Here is a 22894-nt window from a genome sequence, read left to right on the forward strand (position 1 = left end):
TGTGTGTGCTACATGCAACTTTGAAAAATGCTTTTAAAAGCATTTTTCTGAGTTTTTGCTATTTACCGACAGGTCTGACCTGTCGGTAAATAGCGGCCCCAAAAGTTCAAAATCGCTATTTCTTGATGTTTCATGAATAGCATTTGAGGAATCTCTATTAGAGATTCCTTAAATGCTATTCCTCGCATATTTGCGACTTCTTAAATAGCGATTTTTGCATTTGGTATCATGAATACCAAATGCAAAAATCGCACTCGCAAAGGGCCAGATTCTCAGAATCTGGCCCTTTGCGAGTGCAATTTACCTACATGAATCAGGCTGTTAGTCAAAAGCCTTGGTGTGCTATTATGTTCATGCTGCTGCCCTCTAGTAACGCCACATGGCAACTGCAGCATAATTATTGGATTGGAAAGAGGGTTGTCCTATGCAAATAATGTCCTCCCAGGATTACTTTCTTCTGAGATGGTCGCCGGCTTTGCGCCGTGATACTGCCTTCAACACATGGTTCGTCATCCAAATTCAAAAGCAGCCTATTTATCTTAGGCTAACGGTTTGCCACTCGAAGACTGCACATGGTGATGTCACCCTCATTTAGCTGGGTCCTAAATTGCCAGCAGTCTTCCTCTTTACAGAACCCAGGCGTTTGTGGGTGTTCTTCAAAGGAAGGAAGGAGTTGTTTAAAGCCCCAGCGCAGCAATGTGTTGCTACATTTCTTCACCTGCTGCTGCAACGGCATGATGCAGACCTGCAGAAGTAAAGACCTGTCTCTGATCTTTTTTGCCTCTTGAAGAAAACAACCTTTCTAGCATCTTATTGTACCTAATAAAGAGACTTTCACTTGCCTCAATCTTTGCCCATCATTTCATGAGCAAGAGCTCATACTTGACCTTTATTCCTAACCAACCTCACAGGAACCAAACCCCTGATTTGAGAGACCAGCTCACACCAAAATGACAAATTATCACCATAAAACCTATTTTACTACCAGTGCAGCACTTTCCTCGCATTCTTGCGCTCAGTTATACCCCCGGAGGCCCCATTTGGCTCTACAATATACCGAATTTAAAGGCAAAATAATTATACATTGATAAAGGAACATAAGGCTTTGCCCCTATCGCACCTACTTGAGAAGAAGGGGGGGTTGGTAGAAATTCATGAGAGAAATGAGTTGTAATTTTGGGGCACACGTGCCGAAAATGTTTGCCAATTATTTCCTCAGTTTTCCAAGTGAAAAAAATGTAGTTAGCAAATAAAAAAAAAACTCTGTTTGAAAACCTACCACTCTAGGATACTATAACAGCTTTGGCAGGATTCGAACCCCCGTCCTGTGAGAGCTTTCAGCACCAGAGGTACAAGACTTACCATTGAGCTACAGCTCCTTGGCTATTAGGGTCATTGCAGTAGTAACTATAAGCAACATACAGGCCCGGGAGTTGTTGCCTGTGGCTTCTGTTGCACATAAAAAGGGTGACCATGATATAGGGATGATTTGATAGGCTATGAATATGGAAACCAGTGTGGTCCAGTGGGTAAGTTCCAGACAACCAGGGTTCAAATCCCGGGTTCGGCAGCAGGTGATCAATGGTGGCACAACAGAGGTAAGTTAGAGGTTGACCAATTGGTAAGTAAAGTGTGTGTGTATGTGTGTTTGTGTTGAGGAATAGTAGAGTGATGCCTGCCAAATAGTGGATTGCAGAGTGGTTGAGAGTTGGTGGGTGTGTCCAGAGCAAGGGTAGGAAAGAGGGCAACCGAGGTGGAGGGGTAGAGTGAGGAAGGGGTGGTGTAGGAGCTGAGGCAGCGAGGAAAAAGAGAGGTGTTATGGGGAGCATAGACGGATGGGTGGGGTTCCAGTGACTAAAGAGGTGTTCCTAGATGGAGTAGGAGCCTGGGGCACTCATCAAGAGGAGGATTAGTGAGCACACGGTCAGTGGTCACCTCCACATATGGCTCAATTACATAGAATGGGCCTTATGGGGAGGAACCCAATTTTTTTTCGCTGCACCCCCTATATTCCTTCATTGGCGGGGCAGTCAAATTTGAGGGGGCAGTATTAAAAGGGGCTTGGGGTGCATTATGAAGTGTGTATGGGGCACAGAAGGACATGGCTTCTGTGTTATTTTGTGGGGGGGGGGGCTAAACACAGTTTTTATTGCTCCCTTCCTCAATTATGGGGTGCACCCCAAAAGAATAGGGCAAACAAGGGGGCTAGGGGATGAACGGGTTAGTGACAGTATCTATCACCAGCCACAGGGTGGGCACCATAGTATCCTACTGCGGTTATGGTATTGGAAGGTACAACAAGGATCATGTGGTGGTATTTTTGCAGGGGAGGGGGCTTCCCAAGATTTTACTGCCTGTGTAGAATGTCTTAGGTACCATTGGGAAATTTAGATCGAAAATAGATGGTATAGAGATTCCTGTTATGAAATCTGTGAGCACTAACATTTTTCTAAATGAAGGGTGGCAGTAGAGCAGATGAATGGACAGAGAAAAAGATACCTGTGGCAATTGGTTGTATGGGCCATAGAGAATAATCATAGCATGCAAATAGGCAGCAGTCTAAGGACTGGCAATGTCTGCGGAGAGTTTGGCATGTTCTTCAATTTATTTGTCCTCCTTCTGTTTGGTATGATCCTCAGAGGAAAGACCAGGTCTAACTGTAAGGCAGAATATGTATATATGATTTAGAGAAATATAGTCTGAGTGAGCTGTGAGGGACTGTACATAGGGTAAATTCCTGTACACCAAAGCAATGTGCATCAAACAGGATACTTGAGACTTAAATGTGATAGAAGCAGCTGGGTTACTGACGGTATGTAAATGGAGGGCACATATGAAGGGTGTTTGTTGTCACTCAAAGGATGGAAACGTGGTTGGTGCTCTGCCAAAGCTGGGTTACCAGGAGGCTACATTTGTGTGGTAATGAGATGGTGCTAACTAGAGGTCAAAAAAGGTCTCAGAGACACAGAGGTATGGGGATCCTGCTCCCACAGTGAGGGGGTGGTCAAAAGTTCCTGCTAAAGATTTCTGTCCAACGGTGACCAAATGTTGTGCAGCCTGGCTCCCTGTGTAACCTTTCCCCAGTATCTTTCTATCTTGCAGTTGGCTGGAGCAATCTTCCCAAAGCTTTTCCTGGCCTCATTCCCCCAAAGGAGTGGATAACATTTCCGGCCTCAGGATACTTCCAGAGGGTGCGCTGTTTACATTCTAGGAAAAACTTCACTAACCATGCATATTTATCCACCAAACATTGCAAATCCTTACACCTACAAAGCCTCATATGAAACTTGTCAGCTTTAAAGTGGTGTAAGTGTTTTTATTTGAGGGAAATATTAATCTGTGCTTCCTCTCCCATCTGAGGACTGTGGAAGTGCTGTTCCTCTCTCACAAGTCCCTTCAAAGAGACAGATGACACACTCACTCAATTACTCTGCAATCATTTACCCATTGACACTTTCATCGTGCTGTTTACCTGCCAAAAAAGTCCCCCTGTAGCACAAATACAGGCAAGCCATTCTTCATTACTCATTCACTTAGTCAAAAGCCTTGGTGTGCTATTATGTTCATGCTGCTGCCCTCTAGTAACGTCACATGGCAACTGCCGCATAATTATTGGATTGGAAAGAGGGTTGTCCTATGCAAATAATGTCCTCCCAGGCTTACTTTCTTCTGAGATGGTCGCCGGCTTTGCGCCGTGATACTGCCTTCAACACATGGTTCGTCATCCAAATTCAAAAGCAGCCTATTTATCTTAGGCTAACGGTTTGCCACTCGAAGACTGCACATGGTGATGTCACCCTCATTTAGCTGGGTCCTAAATTGCCAGCAGTCTTCCTCTATACAGAACCCGGGCGTTCGTGGGTGTTCTTCAAAGGAAGGAAGGGGTTGTTTAAAGCCCCAGCGCAGCAATGTGATGCTACATTTCTTCACCTGCTGCTGCAACAGCATGATGCAGACCTGCAGAAGTAAAGACCTGTCTCTGCTCTTTTTTGCCTCTTGAAGAAAACAATCTTTCTAGCTTCTTATGGTACCTAATAAAGAGACTTTCACTTGCCTCAATCTTTGCCCATCATTTGATGAGCAAGAGCTCATACATGACCTTTATTCCTAACCAACCTCACAGGCACCAAACCCCTGATTTGAGAGATCAGCTCACACCAAAATGACAAATTATCACTATAAAATCTATTTTACTATCAGTGCAGCACTTTCCTCGCGTTCTTGCGCTCAGTTATCCCCCTGGAGGCCCCATTTGGCTCTACAATATACCGAATTTAAAGGAAAAATAATTATACATTGATAAAGGAAGATAAGGCTTTGTCACCATCGCACCTACTTGAGAAGAAGGGGGGGTTGGTAGAAATTCATGAGAGAAATGAGTTGTAATTTTGGGGCACACGTGCCGAAAACGTTTGCCATTTATTTCCTCAGTTTTCCAAGTGAAAAAAAGTGTAGTTAGCAAATAAAAAAAAAAACTCTGTTTGAAAACCTACCACACTAGGATTCTTTAACAGCTTTGGCAGGATTTGAACCCTCATCCTGCGAGAGCATTCAGCACCAGAGGCACAAGACTTACCATTGAGCTACAGCTCCCCGGCTATTACGGTCATTGCAGTAGTAACTATAAGCAACATACAGGCCCGCAAGTTGTTGCCTGTGGCTTCTATTGCACATGAAAAGGGTGACCATGATATAGGGATGATTTGATAGGCTATGAATATGGAAACCAGTGTGGTCCAGTGGGTAAGTTCCTGACTTCCATCCAGGCAACCAGGGTTCAAATCCTGGGTTTGGCAGAAGGTGATCAATGGTGGCACAACAGAGGTAAGTTAGAGGTTGACCAATTGGTAAGTAAAGTGAGTGTGTGTGTATGTGTGTTTGTGTTGAGAAAGCGTGGAGTGATGCCTGCCAAATAGTGGATTGCAGAGTGGTTGAGAGTTGGTGGGTGTGTCCAGAGCAAGGGTAGCAAGTGTTGAGTGAGGTGGAGGGTAGAGTGAGGAAGGGGTGGTGTAGGAGCTGAGGCAGCGAGGAAAAAGAGAGTGTTAGGGGAAGCATAGATGGATGGGTGGGGTCCCAGTGACTTAAGAGGTGTTCCTAGATGGAGTAGGAGCCTGGGGCACTCATCAAGAGGAGGATTAGTGAGCACACGGTCAGTGGTCACCTCCACAGATGGCTCAATTACATAGAATGGGCCTTATGGTGGGGAACCAAGTTTTTTTTTCGCTGCACCCCCTATATTCCTTGATTTGGGGGGAAGTCAAATTTGAGGGGGCAGTATTAAAAGGGGCTTGGGGTGCATTATGAAGTGTGTATGGGGCACAGAAGGACATGGCTTCTGTGTTATTTTGTGGGGGGGGGGCTAAACACAGTTTTTATTGCTCCCTTCCTCCATTATGGGGTGCACCGCAAAAGAATAGGGCAAACAAGGGGGCTAGGGGATGAACGGGTTAGTGACAGTATCTATTACCAGCCACAGGGTGGGCACCATAGTATCCTACTGCGGTTATGGTATTGGAAGGTACAACAAGGAGCATGTGGTGGTATTTTTGCAGGGGAGGGGGCTTACCAAGATTTTACTGCCTGTGTAGAATGTCTTAGGTACCATTGGGAAATTTAGATCAAAAACAGATGGTATAGAGATTCCTGTTATGAAATCTGTGAGCACTAACATTTTTCTAAATGAAGGGTGGCAGTGGAGCAGATGAATGGACAGAGAAAAAGATACCTGTGGCAATTGGTTGTATGGGCCATAGAGAATAATCATAGCATGCAAATAGGCAGCAGTCTATGGACTGGCAATGTCTGCGGAGAGTTTGGCATGTTCTTCAATTTATTTGTCCTACTTCTGTTTGGTATGATCCTCAGAGGAAAGATCAGGTCTAACTGTAAGGCAGAATATGTATATATGATTTAGAGAAATATAGTCTGAGTGAGCTGTGAGGGACTGTACATAGGGTAAATGCCTGTACACCCAAGCAATGTGCATCCAACAGGATACTTGAGACTGAAATGTGAGAGAAGCAGCTGGGTTACTGACGGTATGTAAATGGAGGGCACATAGGAAGGGTGTTTGTTGTCACTTAAAGGATGGAAACGTGGTTGGTGCTCTGCCAAAGCTGGGTTACCAGGAGGCTACATTTGTGTGGTAATGAGATGGTGCTAACTAGAGGTCAAAAAAGGTCTCAGAGACACAGAGGTATGGGGATCCTGCTCCCACAGTGAGGGGGTGGTCAAAAGTTCCTGCTAAAGATTTCTGTCCAACGGTGACCAAATGTTGTGCAGCCTGGCTCCCTCTGTAACCTTTCGCCAGTATCTTTCTATCTTGCAGTTGGCTGGAGCAATCTTCCCAAAGCTTTTCCTTGGCTCATTCCCCCAAAGGAGTGGATAACATTTCCGGCCTCAGGATACTTCCAGAGGGTGTGCTGTTTACATTCTAGGAAAAACTTCACTAACCATGCATATTTATCCACCAAACATTGCAAATCCTTACACCTGCAAAGCCTCATATGAATCTTGTCAGCTTTAAAGTGGTGTAAGTGTTTTTATTTGAGGGAAATATTAATCTGTGCTTCCTCTCCCATCTGAGGACTGGGGAAGTGCTGTTCCTCTCTCACAAGTCCCTTCAAAGAGACAGATGACACACTCACTCAATTACTCTGCAATCATTTACACATTGACACTTTCATCGTGCTGTTTACCTGCCAAAAAAGTCCCCCTGTAGCACAAATACAGGCAAGCCATTCTTCATTACTCATTCACTTAGTCAAAAGCCTTGGTGTGCTATTATGTTCATGCTGCTGCCCTCTAGTAACGCCACATGGCAACTGCAGCATAATTATTGGATTGGAAAGAGGGTTGTCCTATGCAAATAATGTCCTCCCAGGCTTACTTTCTTCTGAGATGGTCGCCGGCTTTAGCCGTGATACTGCCTTCAACACATGGTTCGTCATCCAAATTCAAAAGCAGCCTATTTATCTTAGGCTAACAGTTTGCCACTCGAAGACTGCACATGGTGATGTCACCCTCATTTAGCTGGGTCCTAAATTGCCAGCAGTCTTCCTCTTTACAGAACCCAGGCGTTCGTGGGTGTTCTTCAAAGGAAAGAAGGGGTTGTTTAAAGCCCCAGCGCAGCAATGTGATGCTACATTTCTTCACCTGCTGCTGCAACGGCATGATGCAGACCTGCAGAAGTAAAGGCCTGTCTCTGACCTTTTTTGCCTCTTGAAGAAAACAACATTTCTAGCATCTTATTGTACCTAATAAAGAGACTTTCACTTGCCTCAATCTTTGCCCATCATTTCATGAGCAAGAGCTCATACTTGACCTTAATTCCTAACCAACCTTACAGGCACCAAACACCTGATTTAAGAGATCAGCTCACACCAAAATGACAAATTATCACCATACAACCTATTTTACTATCAGTGCTGTACTTTCCTCGCATTCTTGCGCTCAATTATACCCCTGGAGGCCCCATTTGGCTCTACAATATACCGAATTTAAAGGAAAAATAATTATTCATTGATAAAGGAAGATAAGGCTTTGCCCCTATCGCACCTACTTGAGAAGAAGGGGGGGTTGGTAGAAATTCATGAGAGAAATGAGTTGTAATTTTGGGGCACACGTGCCGAAAATGTTTGCCATTTATTTCCTCCGTTTTCCAAGTGAAAAAAATGTAGTTAGCAAATAAAAAAAAAAACTCTTTTTGAAAACCTACCACACTAGGTTACTATACCAGCGTTGGCAGGATTTGAACCACCATCCTGTGAGAGCCTTCAGCACCAGAGGTGCAAGACTTACCGTTGAGCTACAGCTCCTCGGCTATAATGGTCATTGCAGTAGTAACTATAAGCAACATACAGGCCCGGGAGGTGTTGCCTGTGGCTTCTGTTGCATATAAAAAGGGTGACCATGATGTGGGGATGATTTGATAGGCTATGAATATGGAAACCAGTGTGGTCCAGTGGGTAAGTTCCTGACTTCCATCCAGGCAATCATGGTTCAAATCCCGCTTTCGGCAGCAGATGATCAATGGTGGCACAACAGAGGTAAGTTAGAGGTTGACCAATTGGTAAGTAAAGTGTGTGTGTGTGTATGTGTGTTTGTGTTGAAAAAGAGTGGAGTGATTCCTGCCAAATAGTGGATTGCAGAGTTGGTGGGTGTGTCCAGAGCGAGGGTAGCAGGTGTTGAGTGAGGTGGAGGGTAGAGTGAGGAAGGGGTGGTGTAGGCAGCGAGGAAAAAGAGAGGTGTTAGGGGGAGCATAGACGGATGGGTGGGGTCCCAGTGACTAAAGAGGTGTTCCTAGATGGAGTAGCAGCCTGGGGCACTCATCAAGAGGACGATTAGTGAGCACACGGTCAGTGGGCACCTCCACAGATGGCTCAATTACATAGAATGGGCCTTATGGTGGGGTACTCAATTTATTTTTCGCTGCACCCCTTATATTCCTTTATTGGGGTGGGGCAGTCAAATTTGAGGGGGCAGTATTAACAGGGGCTTGGGGTGCATTATGAAGTGTGTATAGGGCACAGAAGGACATGGCTTCTGTGTAATTTTGTGGGGGGGGGCTAAACACAGTTTTTATTGCTCCCTTCCTCCATTATGGGGTGCACCCCAAAAGAATAGGGCAAACAAGGGGGCTAGGGGATGAACGGGTTAGTGACAGTATCTATTACCAGCCACAGGGTGGGCACTATAGTATCCTACTGCGGTTATGGTATTGGAAGGTACAACAAAGGAGCATGTGGTGGTATTTTTGCAGGGGAGGGGGCTTCCCATGATTTTACTGCCTGTGTAGAATTTCTTAGGAACCATTGGGAAATTTAGATCGAAAACAGATGGTGTAGAGATTCCTGTTATGAAATCTGTGAGCACTAACATTTTTCTAAATGAAGGGTGGCAGTAGAGCAGATGAATGGACAGAGAAAAAGATACCTGTGGCAATTGGTTGTATGGGCCATATTGAATAATATTAGCATGCAAATACTGCCCCCTCAAATTTGACTTCCCCCCCCAATCAAGGAATATAGGGGATGCAGTGAAAACAAATTGGGTTCCCCACCATGAGGCCCATTCTATGTAAGTGAGCCATCTGTGGAGGTGACCACTGACCGTGTGCTCACTAATCCTCCTCTTGATGAGTGCCGCAAGCTTCTACTCCATCTAGGAACACCTCTTTAGTCACTGGGACCCCACCCATCCGTCTATGCTCTCCCTAACACCTCTCTTCTTCCTCAGCTCCTACACCACCACTTCCTCACTCTACCCTCCACCTCACTCAACACCTGTTACCCTCTTTCCTACCCTTGCTCTGGACACACCCACCAACTCTAAACCACTCTGCAATCTACTATTTTGCAGGCATCACTCCACTCTTTCTCAACACAAACACACATACACACACACTTTACTTACCAATTGGTCAACCTCTAACTTACCTCTGTTGTGCCACCATCGATCACCTGCTGCCGAACCCGGGATTTGAACCCTGGTTGCCGGGATGGAAGTCAGGAACTTACCCACTGGACCACACTGGTTTCCATATTCATAGCCTATCAAATCATCCCTATATCATGGTCACCCTTTTTATGTGCAACACAAGCCACAGGCAACAACTCCCGGGCCTGTATGTTGCTTATAGTTACTACTGCAATGACCCTAATAGCCGAGGAGCTGTAGCTCAACGGTACGTCTTGTGCCTCTGGTGCTGAAGGCTCTCACAGGACGGCGGTTCGAATCCTGCCAAAGCTGTTATAGTATCCTAGTGTGGTAGGTATTCAAACAGAGGTGTTTTTTTAATTTGCTAACTACTTTTTTTTCACTTGGAAAACTGAGGAAATAAATGGCAAACATTTTCGGCACGTGTGCCCCAAAATTACAACTCATTTCTCTCATGAATTTCTACCAACCCCCCCTTCTTCTCAAGTAGGTGCGATAGGGGCAAAGCCTTATCTTCATTTATCAATGTATAATTATTTTGCCTTTAAATTCGGTATATTGTAGAGCCAAATGGGGCCTCCAGGGGTATAACTGAGCGCAAGAATGCGAGGAAAGTGCTGCACTGATAGTAAAATAGGTTTTATGGTGATAATTTGTCATTTTGGTGTGAGCTGATCTCTCAAATCAGGGGTTTGGTGCCTGTGAGGTTGGTTAGGAATAAAGGTCAAGTATGAGCTCTTGCTCATGAAATGATGGGCAAAGATTGAGGCATGTGAAAGTCTCTTTATTAGGTACAATAAGAAGCTAGAAAGGTTGTTTTCTTCAAGAGGCAAAAAAGGGCAGAGACAGGCCTTTACTTCTGCAGGTCTGCATTATGCCGTTGCAGCAGTAGGTGAAGAAATGTAGAATCACATTGCTGCGCTGGGGCTTTAAACAACCCCTTCCTTCCTTTGAAGAACACCCACGAACGCCCTCAAACGCCCGTGTTCTGTATAGAGGACGACTGCTGGCAATTTAGGACCCAGCTAAATAAGGGTGACATCACCATGTGCAGTCTTCGAGTGGCAAACCGTTAGCCTAAGATAAATAGGCTGCTTTTGAATTTGGATGACGAACCATGTGTTGAAGGCAGTATCAAGGCGCAAAGCCGGCGACCATCTCAGCAGAAAGTAAGCCTGGGAGGACATTATTTGCATAGGACAACCCTCTTTCCAATCCAATAATTATGCTGCAGTTCCCATGTGGCGTTACTAGAGGGCAGCAGCATGAGCATAATAGCACACCAAGGCTTTTGACTAAGTGAATGAGTAATGAAGAATGGCTTGCCTGTATTTGTGCTACAGGGGGACTTTTTTGGCAGGTAAACAGCACGATAAAAGTGTCAATGTGTAAATGATGGGTAATCAGTAAGGAGAGAAAGGGTATTCGCCTAAAAGGCAGGAGAGGGACTCCCTGTCCCCTTAGATATATCAATAAACAACAAAAAGGGAGTTACACCTGGGAAGGTATACTCAGCCTCAGTAGAGGCGAGTCTGTGTGTTAGCCACAATCCAAAATGAGGACATCCTTTGTCCTTAAGAAGACCCCTCACTCACCAACCTAGTTGGTGACATGCTTCATCATCGGGGTCCCATCCGGACAGCCGAATGCCATCCAGGTGTGCTGCGACACCTGATTACAGTGGAGCGGGTTTGGTTTTTTTTATATGTGAAAGGGAAGAACTAAGTGTTATTAAAAAATATCCGGAACTGCCCACTTACGTGATTTATTCTGGGGTGCTGCGGATATAATTAAAAGAAGGAAAGCACCTGTTGCCCAATTAGGAGAGCTGTCGGTGAAAAACTAATGGTCGTGTAGGATAAAAGATATGGTCTACATGTTTCTACCTATGTGTCAGATTTAACGGGTATTCGTCAGGACCTTGATGTGCTTACGGGACGGTATGCGCACGCTAAGGCGCACCCTATCCTCGTAAGTTTCAGTGGGAGAAACAAAATGATTCTCCGGATTAAAAAGTTTCTTCTTTAATTGTGGAAAAAACCTGTGGGAAAAAAAGGGGGGAAAAGGGTTGTGGATAACGAACAATAACATATACAAGTTGCCACAAACATAACACATAATAGTTCAATGGTGATGTGCAGCATACATCATACCTTCGATGTGAATGGCGAGTGAGACGAGTCCCTATAATGCCATATACCACGTGGAGGCACACCCACTGTATCAAAAGATACTCAAATCACTGAGTGTCAGTGCCATAAGTGAAGGAGGCACTAGACATAAAACGGCGAAGTGCTGGGTGTTTGTGTCTCAAAGGCTGAGAAGTAGCGCAGTCGTCGTGCAAGTGAAGGCGACTGCGTAGGACTAAAAATAACCACTACGTGAATAAGGGGCTGAAATAAAAACTGTATCTGGACCTAACACACCGACCACACATAATGCGACATTGTCCAGTAGTGGTAAGCATGCACGGTTATTGTGAATGAAGAATCGGAATGGCCGTGTTACTAGGAATTTTTGTATTCAATGCTCCATGAGCCACTCCGTGATCGGTTTGTATTCCCGTTACGATCTAGGTAAAGAATACAAGGAGTTGGAAAAGTAATACTATTGTTTTGTCAAGTGGGTACAAGTGTACACTTAACCGGAACAATCTTACTTGTACCAAGAGGATGAGGCGCCGTTCACACCTAAACCGTCACCGCGAGTGCTCCGATGATTACTGGGCTACCGGATCGGCGTGGTAAAACAGTGTGCCGGTTCCGGGTTGGGCGTGGTTTGGTGAGTAGGGCGTGGTCGGCGTGTGGGCGGCTGAATAACCAATAGCAAGTGTTGCTATACAGCCGGGCTAAACTACGCGTCATGGTGACTGAAGTAGCGTTAAAGGGATATCCTTTATTTTGAAAGTAGTGACTACTTAGACGTGAAAAGTTAGAGACCATGCAGGCAAACCGGGGATGTGATGAATCCCCTGCTAGACGCATTTGATTTGCAACCAGTGACTATTTGGACAAGTAAGATTGTTCCGGTTAAGTGTACACTTGTACCCACTTGACAAAACGATAGTATTACTTTTCCAACTCCTTGTATTCTTTACCTAGATCGTAACGGGAATACAAACCGATCACGGAGTGGCTCATGGAGCATTGAATACAAAAGCTCCTAGTAAGACGGCCATTCCGATTCTTCATTCACAATAACCGTGCATGCTTACCACTACTGGACAATGTCGCATTATGTGTGGTCGGTGTGTTAGGTCCAGATACAGTTTTTATTTCAGCCCCTTATTCACGTAGTGGTTATTTTTAGTCCTACGCGGTCGCCTTCACTTGCACGATGACTGCGCTACTTCTCAGCCTTTGAGACACAAACACCCAGCACTTCGCCGTTTTATGTCTAGTGCCTCCTTCACTTATGGCACTGACACTCAGTGATTTGAGTATCTTTTGATACAGTGGGTGTGCCTCCACGTGGTATATGGCATTATAGGGACTCGTCTCACTCGCCATTCACATCGAAGGTATGATGTATGCTGCACATCACCATTGAACTATTATGTGTTATGTTTGCGGCAACTTGTATATGTTATTGTTCGTTATCCACAACCCTTTTCCCCCCTTTTTTTCCCACAGGTTTTTTCCACAATTAAAGAAGAAACTTTTTAATCCGGAGAATCATTTTGTTTCTCCCACTGAAACTTACGAGGATAGGGTGCGCCTTAGCGTGCGCATACCGTCCCGTAAGCACATCAAGGTAATGACGAATACCTGTTAAATCTGACACATAGGTAGAAACATGTAGACCATATCTTTTATCCTACACGACCATTAGTTTTTCACCGACAGCTCTCCTAATTGGGCAACAGGTGCTTTCCTTCTTTTAATTATATCCGCAGCACCCCAGAATAAATCACGTAAGTGGGCAGTTCCGGATATTTTTTAATAACACTTAGTTCTTCCCTTTCGCATATAAAAAAAACCAAACTCGCTCCACTGTAATCAGGTGTCGCAGCACACCTGGATGGCATTCGGCTGCCCGGGTGGGACCCCGATGATGAAGCATGTCACCAACTAGGTTGGTGAGTGAGGGGTCTTCTTAAGGACAAAGGATGTCCTCATTTTGGATTGTGGCTAACACACAGACTCGCCTCTACTGAGGCTGAGTATACCTTCCCAGGTGTAACTCCCTTTTTGTTGTAAATGTGTAAATGATTGCAGAGTAATTGAGTGAGTGTGTCATCTGTCTCTTTGAAGGGACTTGTGAGAGAGGAACAGCACTTCCATAGTCCTCAGATGGGAGAGGAAGCATAGATCAATATTTCACTCAAATAAAAACACTTACACCACTTTAAAGCTGACAAGTTTTATATGAGGCTTTGCAGGTGTAAGGATTTGCAATGTTTGGTGCATAAATATGCATGGTTAGTGAAGTTTTTCCTAGAATATAAACAGCGCACCCTCTGGAAGTATCCTGAGGTCGGAAATGTTATCCACTCCTTTGGGGGAATGAGGCCAGGAAAAGCTTTGGGAAGATTGCTCCAGCCAACTGCAGGATAGAAAGATACTGGGCAAAGGTTACAGAGGGAGCCAGGCTGCACAACATTTGGTCACCGTTGGACAGAAATCTTTAGCAGGAACTTTTGACCACCCCCTCACTGTGGGAGCAGGATCCCCTTACCTCTGTGTCTCTGAGACCTTTTTTTACCTCTGGTTAGCACCATCTCATTACCACACAAATGTAGCCTCCTGGTTCCCCAGGTTTGGCAGAGCACCGACCACGTTTCCATCCTTTGAGTGACAACAAACACCCTTCCTATGTGCCCTCCATTTACATACCATCAGTAACCCAGCTGCTTCTCTCACATTTCAGTCTCAAGTATCCTGTTGGATGCACATTGCTTGGGTGTACAGGCATTTACCCTCTATACAGTCCCTCACAGCTCACTCAGACTATATTTCTCTAAATCATATATACATATTCTGCCTTACAGTTAGACCTGGTCTTTCCTCTGAGGATCATACCAAACGGAAGGAGGCCAAATAAATTGAAGAACATGCCAAACTCTCAGCAGACATTGCCAGTCCATAGACTGTTGCCTATTTGCATGCTATGATTATTCTCTATGGCCCATACAACCAATTGCAACAGGTATCTTTTTTCCTGTCCATTCATCTGCTCTACTGCCACCCTTCATTTCGAAAAATGTTAGTGCTCACAGATTTCATAACAGGAATCTCTATACCATCTGTTTTCGATCTAAATTTCCCAATGGTACCTAAGATATTCTACACAGGCAGTAAAATCTTGGGAAGCCCCCTACCCTGCAAAAATACCACCACATGCTCCTTGTTGTACCTTCCAATACCATAACCGCAGTAGGATACTATGGTGCCCACCCTGTGGCTGGTAATAGATACTGTCACTAACCCGTTCATCCCCTAGCCCCCTTGTTTGCCCTATTCTTTTGGGGTGCACCCCATAATGGAGGAAGGGAGCAATAAAAACTGTTTAGCCCCCCCACAAAATTACACAGAAGCCATGTCCTCCTGTGCCCAATACACACTTCATAATGCACCCCAAGCCCCTTTTAATACTGCCCCCTCAAATTTGACTGCTCCCCCCAATCAAGGAATATAGGGGGTGCAGCGAAATAAAATTGGGTTCCCCACAATAAGGCCGATTCTATGTAATTGAGCCATCTGTGGAGGTGAACACTGACCGTGTGCTCACTAATCCTCCTCTTGATGAGTGCCCCAGGCTCCTACTCCATCTAGGAACACCTCTTTAGTCACTGGGACCCCACCCATCCGTCTATGCTCCCCCTAACACCTCTCTTTTTCCTCGCTGCCTCAGCTCCTACACCACCCCTTCCTCACTCTACCCTCCACCTCACTCAACACCTGTTACCCTCTTTCCTACCCTTGCTCTGGACACACCCACCAACTCTCAACCACTCTGCAATCCACTATTTGGCAGGCATCAATCCACTCTTTCTCAACACGAACACACATACACACACACACACACACACACACACTGTACTTACCAATTGGTCAACCTCTAATTTACCTCTGTTGTGCCACCATTGATCACCTGCTGCCGAACCCGGGATTTCAACCCCGGTTGCCTGGGTGGAAGTCAGGAACTTACCCACTGGACCACACTGGTTTCTATATTCATAGCCTATCAAATCATCCCTATATCATGGTCACCCTTATGCACACAGAATACCCGAGCACACCAGTATCATTATTTCCACAATCTATAGTGTAGATATTGTTCCAAACAGTTCTGCAATATCTCAATGTCGTATATTATTGATGTCCAAAAGATATAAAAAAACGAGTGAGTGAATGGTCCAAACAAATCTTCATGGGTCGAGGTCTGCTTTTAATTTCACAGTTCACAAGAAGAAGACAGCAGCCGACGCGCGTTTCGCCCACAGGGCTTTTTCAAGGCTCGTTCTTGGTTTCTCCAAGCGTCTATAATTGAGCGTATTCCCTTGAAGGTATATCTTGCATGGGACAACCCTCTTTCCAATCCAATAATTATGCTGCAGTTGCCATGTGGTGTTACTAGAGGGCAGCAGCATGAACATAATAGCACACCAAGGCTTTTGACTAAGTGAATGAGTAATGAAGAATGGCTTGCCTGTATTTGTGCTACAGGGGGACTTTTTTGGCAGGTAAACAGCACGATGAAAGTGTCAATGTGTAAATGATTGCAGAGTAATTGAGTGAGTGTGTCATCTGTCTCTTTGAAGGGACTTGTGAGAGAGGAACAGCACTTCCATAGTCCTCAGATGGGAGAGGAAGCACAGATTAATATTTCCCTCAAATAAAAACACTTACACCACTTTAAAGCTGACAAGTTTTATATGAGGCTTTGCAGGTGTAAGGATTTGCAATGTTTGGTGCATAAATATGCATGGTTAGTGAAGTTTTTCCTAGAATGTAAACAGTGCACCCTCTGGAAGTATCCTGAGGCCGGAAATGTTATCCACTCCTTTGGGGGAATGAGGCCAGGAAAAGCTTTGGGAAGATTGTTCCAGCCAACTACAGGATAGAAAGATACTGGGGAAAGGTTACAGAGGGAGCCAGGCTGCACAACATTTGGTCACCGTTGGACAGAAATCTTTAGCAGGAACTTTTGACCACCCCCCTCACTGTGGGAGCAGGATCCCCATACCTCTGTGTCTTTGAGAGTGACCACTGCGCCTACCTGCAGGCGAGGTCGCCCCCACTCTCCGCTGCTCCTGCCTACTGCCACCCGCTGCCTCCTCGGACGCCCCAGCCGCCGCTGGGCCGCCACTTTTCCCGCCGCTGCTGACTCCCGTCGGACACGCCCCCCAGCTGACCCGCCCTCCCGGCTCCTCTCTTATGGGGCCCTCGCTCGAGGTGCAGGGAGTGACCACTGCGCCTACCTGCAGGCGAGGTCGCCCCCACTCTCCGCTGCTCCTGCCTACTGCCACCCGCTGCCTCCTCGGACGCCCCAGCCGCCGCTGGGCCGCCACTTTTCCCACCACCGCTGACTCCCGGCGGACACGCCCCCCAGCAGACCTGCCCACCCGGCTCCTCTCTTAAGGGGCCCGCGCTCGAGGTGCAGGGAGTGACCACTGCGCCTACCTGCAGGCGAGGTCGCCCCCACTCTCCGCTGCTCCTGCCTACTGCCACCCGCTGCCTCCTCGGATGCCCCAGCCGCCTCTGGGCCGCCACTTTTCCCGCCGCCGCTGACTCCCGGCAGACACGCCCCCCAGCTGACCCGCCCTCCCGGCTCCTCTCTTATGATGCCCACTCCCACGCGCAGCATTGACGCGCAGCATTGACGCGCAGCGGGTGCGCCGATTGTGCGCCGAAGGCGCGCCAAAGGTAAGCCCGTCTGCGCCCGTCCGCGCCTGGACCGCGCCCAGTGCCAGGACCCCTGGCCCCCACCGACGGAAGACGACCCGACTGACCTACGATGCCGCCGCCCTCAACGCACTCAACACCGGCCGGATCCCTGGCTGCTACTGAGCCACCCCGAGATGCTCACACGGACCCTTCAGCTGCCACTCCTGCATCCGGACCCGCACGGCACCCGCACCCGCCAACCCGAAATCCAGCAGCAACCACCTCAAGTGCATCCTCCTCAACACCCGATCCGTCCACAGACACGCCGTGGAACTCTGGAACCTGCTCGACACAACATCACCAGACATCGCCTTCCTCACAGAAACATGAATGAACGCCTCCTCAGCACCCGACATCGCCATCGCCATCCCGGACGGATACAAGATCACCCGGAGGGACCGCGTCAATCAGACCGGAGGAGGCATCGCCATCATCCACAGGAACACCATCCGTGTCACGACCATCATCGACGACACCTTCAGAGCCGCCGAACACCTGCACTTCCAGATCCACACCGACCCCAAGACCACCCTCAGAGGCACCCTCATCTACAGACCCCCGGGACCACGTACACAATTCAGGGAAGACATCGCCGACTTCATCAGCCCGCATGCCCTCCCCTCCGTTGACTACGTCCTCCTCGGGGACCTCAACTTCCACCTGGAGAACAACAACGACCACCACACCACCACCTTACTGGACAACCTCGCCAACCTCGGTCTCAAGCAGCTGGTGACCACCCCCACCCACTACGCTGGACACACGCTCGACCCCGTCTTCTCCTCCAGCAAGGACATCGCCTTCAGCCACGCCACCGGACTCCACTGGACGGACCACAGCTGCGTCCACTTCAGCTTCAAAAAGAACACGATCCACCACCACCAGCAACAGGTTGCACGCAGAAGCTGGAACAAGATCACAGCCGACCAGCTTTTTGCATCCCTGAGCCAGGACCCCCCCGCCAGCTCAGCGAACCCCAGCCAGGCCGCCAACAACCTCACGAAGTGGATCAGCAACTGCGCAGATGACCTCGCCCCACTGAGGACCCCGCCCAGCAGACCCGGCAGTAAGAAAGCACCATGGTTCACCGACGAACTCAAGAGCTCCAAGAAGAACTGCCAAGCCCTCGAGAGAGCCTGGCGCAGAGACCCAACACCAGACAACATGACCACCCTCAAGCTCGCCACCCGAAAACACCACCAACTGATCCACACCACCAAGAAAACCGCATTCAAGGAATGACTAGACAACAACGCACACAACAGCAAAGAACTCTTCAAAATCGTCAAAGAGCTCTCCAACCCCAGCGCCGGAAACAACGACATCACCCCATCGCAAGACCTCTGCAACTCCCTCGCCTCCTACTTCCACAACAAGATCGCAGATATACACAACAGCTTCAGCACACAGTCAACGCTCCCCACGACCGCACCTGCTCTCTCCACCACCACCCTCCGCGCCTGGACCCCGATCAACACCGAAGAAACCCTTCGCACGATGAACTCCATCCACTCCGGATCTCCAGCCGACCCCTGCCCTCACCACGTCTTCAACAAGGCCGACTCCATCATCGCACCCCACCTATGGGACATCATCAACATCTCCTTCGCCACCGCAACCTTCCCGGAGAGCTGGAAGCACGCCGAACTCAGCGCTCTACTGAAGAAACCATCAGCGGACCCCACCGTACTCAAAAACTACCGCCCCATCTCGCTTCTCCCATTTCCGACCAAAGTCATCGAGAAGACCGTCAACAAGCAGCTGGCAGCCTTCCTCGAGATAAATGGATCCCTCGCAGTCTGGCTTCCGGGCCAACCACAGCACCGAGACCGCCCTCATTGCCGCCACTGAAGACATCCGAGCCCTGCTCGACAACGGGGAAACAGCGGCCCTCATCCTCCTGGACCTCTCAGCGGCATTCGACACCGTCTGCCACCGCACCCTAATACAGCGCCTCAGCAACGTCGGAATCCAAGAGAAGGCACTAGAATGGGTCACCTCCTTCCTCGCAGGAAGGACACAGAGAGTCCGCCTCCCCCCGTTCAAATCAGAGGCCACCAAAGTCATCTGCGGAGTCCCCCAGGGTTCATCGCTCAGCCCCACCCTCTTCAATGTCTACATGAGCCCCCTTGCGGCCATCGCACGCCAGCACAACCTCAACATCATCTCTTACGCCGACGACACCCAGCTGATCCTCTCCCTCACCAACGACCCCGACACCGCCAGAGCCAACCTACACGAAGGGATGAAAGACGTAGCCGAGTGGATGATGAACAGCCGCCTGAAACTGAACTCAGACAAGACGGAAGTCCTTATCCTGGGATCTTCGCCCTCTGCCTGGGATGACTCCTGGTGGCCCCCCGCCCTGGGCAGCGCACCCAAACCAACGGACCACGCACGAAACCTGGGCTTCATCCTCGACTCCTCCCTCTCCATGACCAGACAAGTCAACGCCGTCTCCTCGTCATGCTTCAACACCCTGCGCATGCTACGCAAGATCTACCGGTGGATCCCCACCGAGACTAGGAAGACGGTCACCCAGGCCCTCGTCACCAGCCGACTGGACTACGGCAACTCCCCCTACCCCGGAACAACTGCCAAACTCCAGAAGAGACTCCAGCGGATCCAGAACGCCTCAGCAAGACTCATCCTGGACATCTCCCGACACAGCCACATCTCCGAACACCTGAGAGACCTGCACTGGCTCCCGATCAACAAGAGAATCACGTTCCGACTCCTCACCCACGCACACAAAGCCCTGCACAACCAAGGCCCAGGATACCTCAACAACCGACTCAACTTCTACACTCCCACCCGCCAGCTTCGATCGACCAACCACGCCCTCGCCGCAGTCCCCCGCATCCGAAGAGCCACCACGGGAGGAAGGTCTTTCTCCTACCTGGCAGCCAAGACATGGAACTCCCTCCCCACCCACCTTCGCCTCACCCAGGACCACCTCGCCTTCAGGAAGCAGCTCAAGACCTGGCTGTTCGAACAGTAGCCGACACCCCCCCAAGCGCCTTGAGATCCTCTGGGTGAGTAGTGCGCTATATAAATGCCTTGATTGATTGATTGATTGATTGATTGATTGAGACCTTTTTTGACCTCTGGTTAGCACCATCTCGTTACCACACAAATGTAGCCTCCTGGTAACCCAGCTTTGGCAGAGCACCGACCACGTTTCCATCCTTTGAGTGACAACAAACACCCTTCCTATGTGCCCTCCATTTGCATACCGTCAGTAACCCAGCTGCTTCTCTCACATTTCAGTCTCAAGTATCCTGTTGGATGCACAGTGCTTGGGTGTAGAGGCATTTAACCTCTGTACAGGCCCTCACAGCTCACTCAGACTATATTTCTCTAAATCATATATTCATATTCTGCCTTACAGTTAGACCTGGTCTTTCCTCTGAGGATCATACCAAACAGAAGGAGGACAAATAAATTGAAGAACATGCCAAACTCTCTGCAGACATTGCCAGTCCATAGACTGCTGCCTATTTGCATGCTATGATTATTCTCTATGGCCCATACAACCAATTGCCACAGGTATCTTTTTCTCTGTCCAATCATCTTCTCTACTGCCACCCTTCATTTAGAAAAATGTTAGTGCTCACAGATTTCATAACAGGAATCTCTATACCATCTGTTTTCGATCTAAATTTCCCAATGGTACCTAAGATATTCTACACAGGCAGTAAAATCTTGGGAAGCCCCCTCCCCTGCAAAAATACCACCACATGCTCCTTGTTGTGCTGGAAAAGTAAATTTTGCCATGTTATATGTGCCTACGTGTTCCCCATCTTATGTTATATGTGCATGATCGATATGCATGTATTCCCCTCTGATCGATTAAAGACGCAATTACAGTTGTGTCCATCTCTAGTATGCCAGTTTCCAGTTTTCATGAAAGCAACGAATATTAGGCCCATGTAAACCTACGTTGCCACATTTTACAGTGTGCACGTTAATTCATTGAATTGTCCCCGTTTCTAGGCCTCAAAAGGGCCCGGACTCAGATTCAGCTCCAGTCTCCTGAACCCTCTCTGAGGAGCGATACAGCCCCCACCTGTATCCCTGACCCTTCACTTACTTTTATGCCTCGCAGTGCCCGGCTCGGCCTGGCTCTGCCTCCCAGTCTGCCAAGAGTATGTTATGTTTCTAGTTATCAGTCCAGCCCTCCTTCTCTGCATTCCTAAGCTACTGAATCGCATCAATAGTTTCCGTCATGGTCTAGCCTTTATGTCTCCATATAAGAGAAATACTGTATTGATATTCATAGAATATTCCTCGCACATGCAATACATTTAGAATAATGCATGCACCAGTCTTAATGTCTGTTAGCCTTTGCCCTGATAACTTTTGGATTCTATCAACATGTACTCTAAACACCAGATACTAGATATGCCTGGGTACATGTCGCTCTGACCCTCCAGACTTTCGTCTCCTCTTCTAGTGCAGAAGTCATAGCCCCCAGTTCTCCCTGGTAACACGTCACTGCCAGTTTACGCGCACCACTAGGTTAGAGGTCCCAGCTGCTCAGGTAGCCCCCTCCATGTTTCCGCCCCATTTATGACATATTCTGTTACGTTTGCATCACATGTCTATGTATACGCCCTGTACACACCTCTTGTTACACCCACTTTATGCCTTATCTTTCGCGACTGCTACAAACTCCGCCTACTGCTACGCCTACTGTATTGAATGCAATGTATTTTGTTTAACTATATATACTAATGTTCTGTTATTAAAAGTTATGCGCATCATTCCCAGATCCTGCCCGGCAGCTGTCGGGCCCTGCCATCCCATTCCCATGCAGGCTGTCCTGTTCCTGTCCTTTTATGCCTGATTAAAGCCTGTACACTCCAGCTACCTCGAATCTTGACTCTTATTTATTGAGCTATCTGTTTATATGAGTATCCCGAAAAATAGATCCGGTAATTAATTATTTATTTACCACATAATGGCGCCCGAACAGGGACTTGCCCTTTCCCCACGCGCCGGAGAAGCCACGCAGGCCCCCTGATCCTCTGCAGCCGTGACGGAACCATACCGTGCACGTGCAGATATTTCTGCTTCAAGTATCCCTCAGGCCCACGGAGGAGACGGAGGTTGCGGTCCAGCGTCCAGACGAGGCGGTGGAGGAACGCGGCGAGTCCCGACCAGAGCCCAAGCCGAGAGTCCAAGGTCCGAGGTATCCGGAGGCCCACCTGTAACTGAAGTCCGAAGTTCGTAGTCCGTCGTCGTAGCAGTCCAGTCCAGTCCGAGGCCTTCCGTTCTTGCTGCCCGGTGAGTACCGTTGCTGGGGTAGTATCTAGACAGGGTCAATTAATTTGTCTCTGGTCCGTGGGTTTGGGTACACAGATCCAACACGAAGTGTTCACCTAGGTGGACGCGGGTCCTGACGTGTCTCTTTATGGGATCGGTAAGTTTCGTACTGTTTTAGCAGTGCATCTAGTCACTCTAGTAAGTTTCTGTTCCAGTAAGTTCTGTTCTCGAGAAATTCATGTGTTCTGTTTTCAGTATTCCAGGTAATATTCTGTCCGAACTGTTATTTTAAATGTTAT

Source organism: Lissotriton helveticus, chromosome 5_1 (genome assembly GCF_964261635.1).
Source record: "Lissotriton helveticus chromosome 5_1, aLisHel1.1, whole genome shotgun sequence".
In the NCBI taxonomy this organism is placed as follows: Eukaryota; Metazoa; Chordata; class Amphibia; order Caudata; family Salamandridae; genus Lissotriton; species Lissotriton helveticus.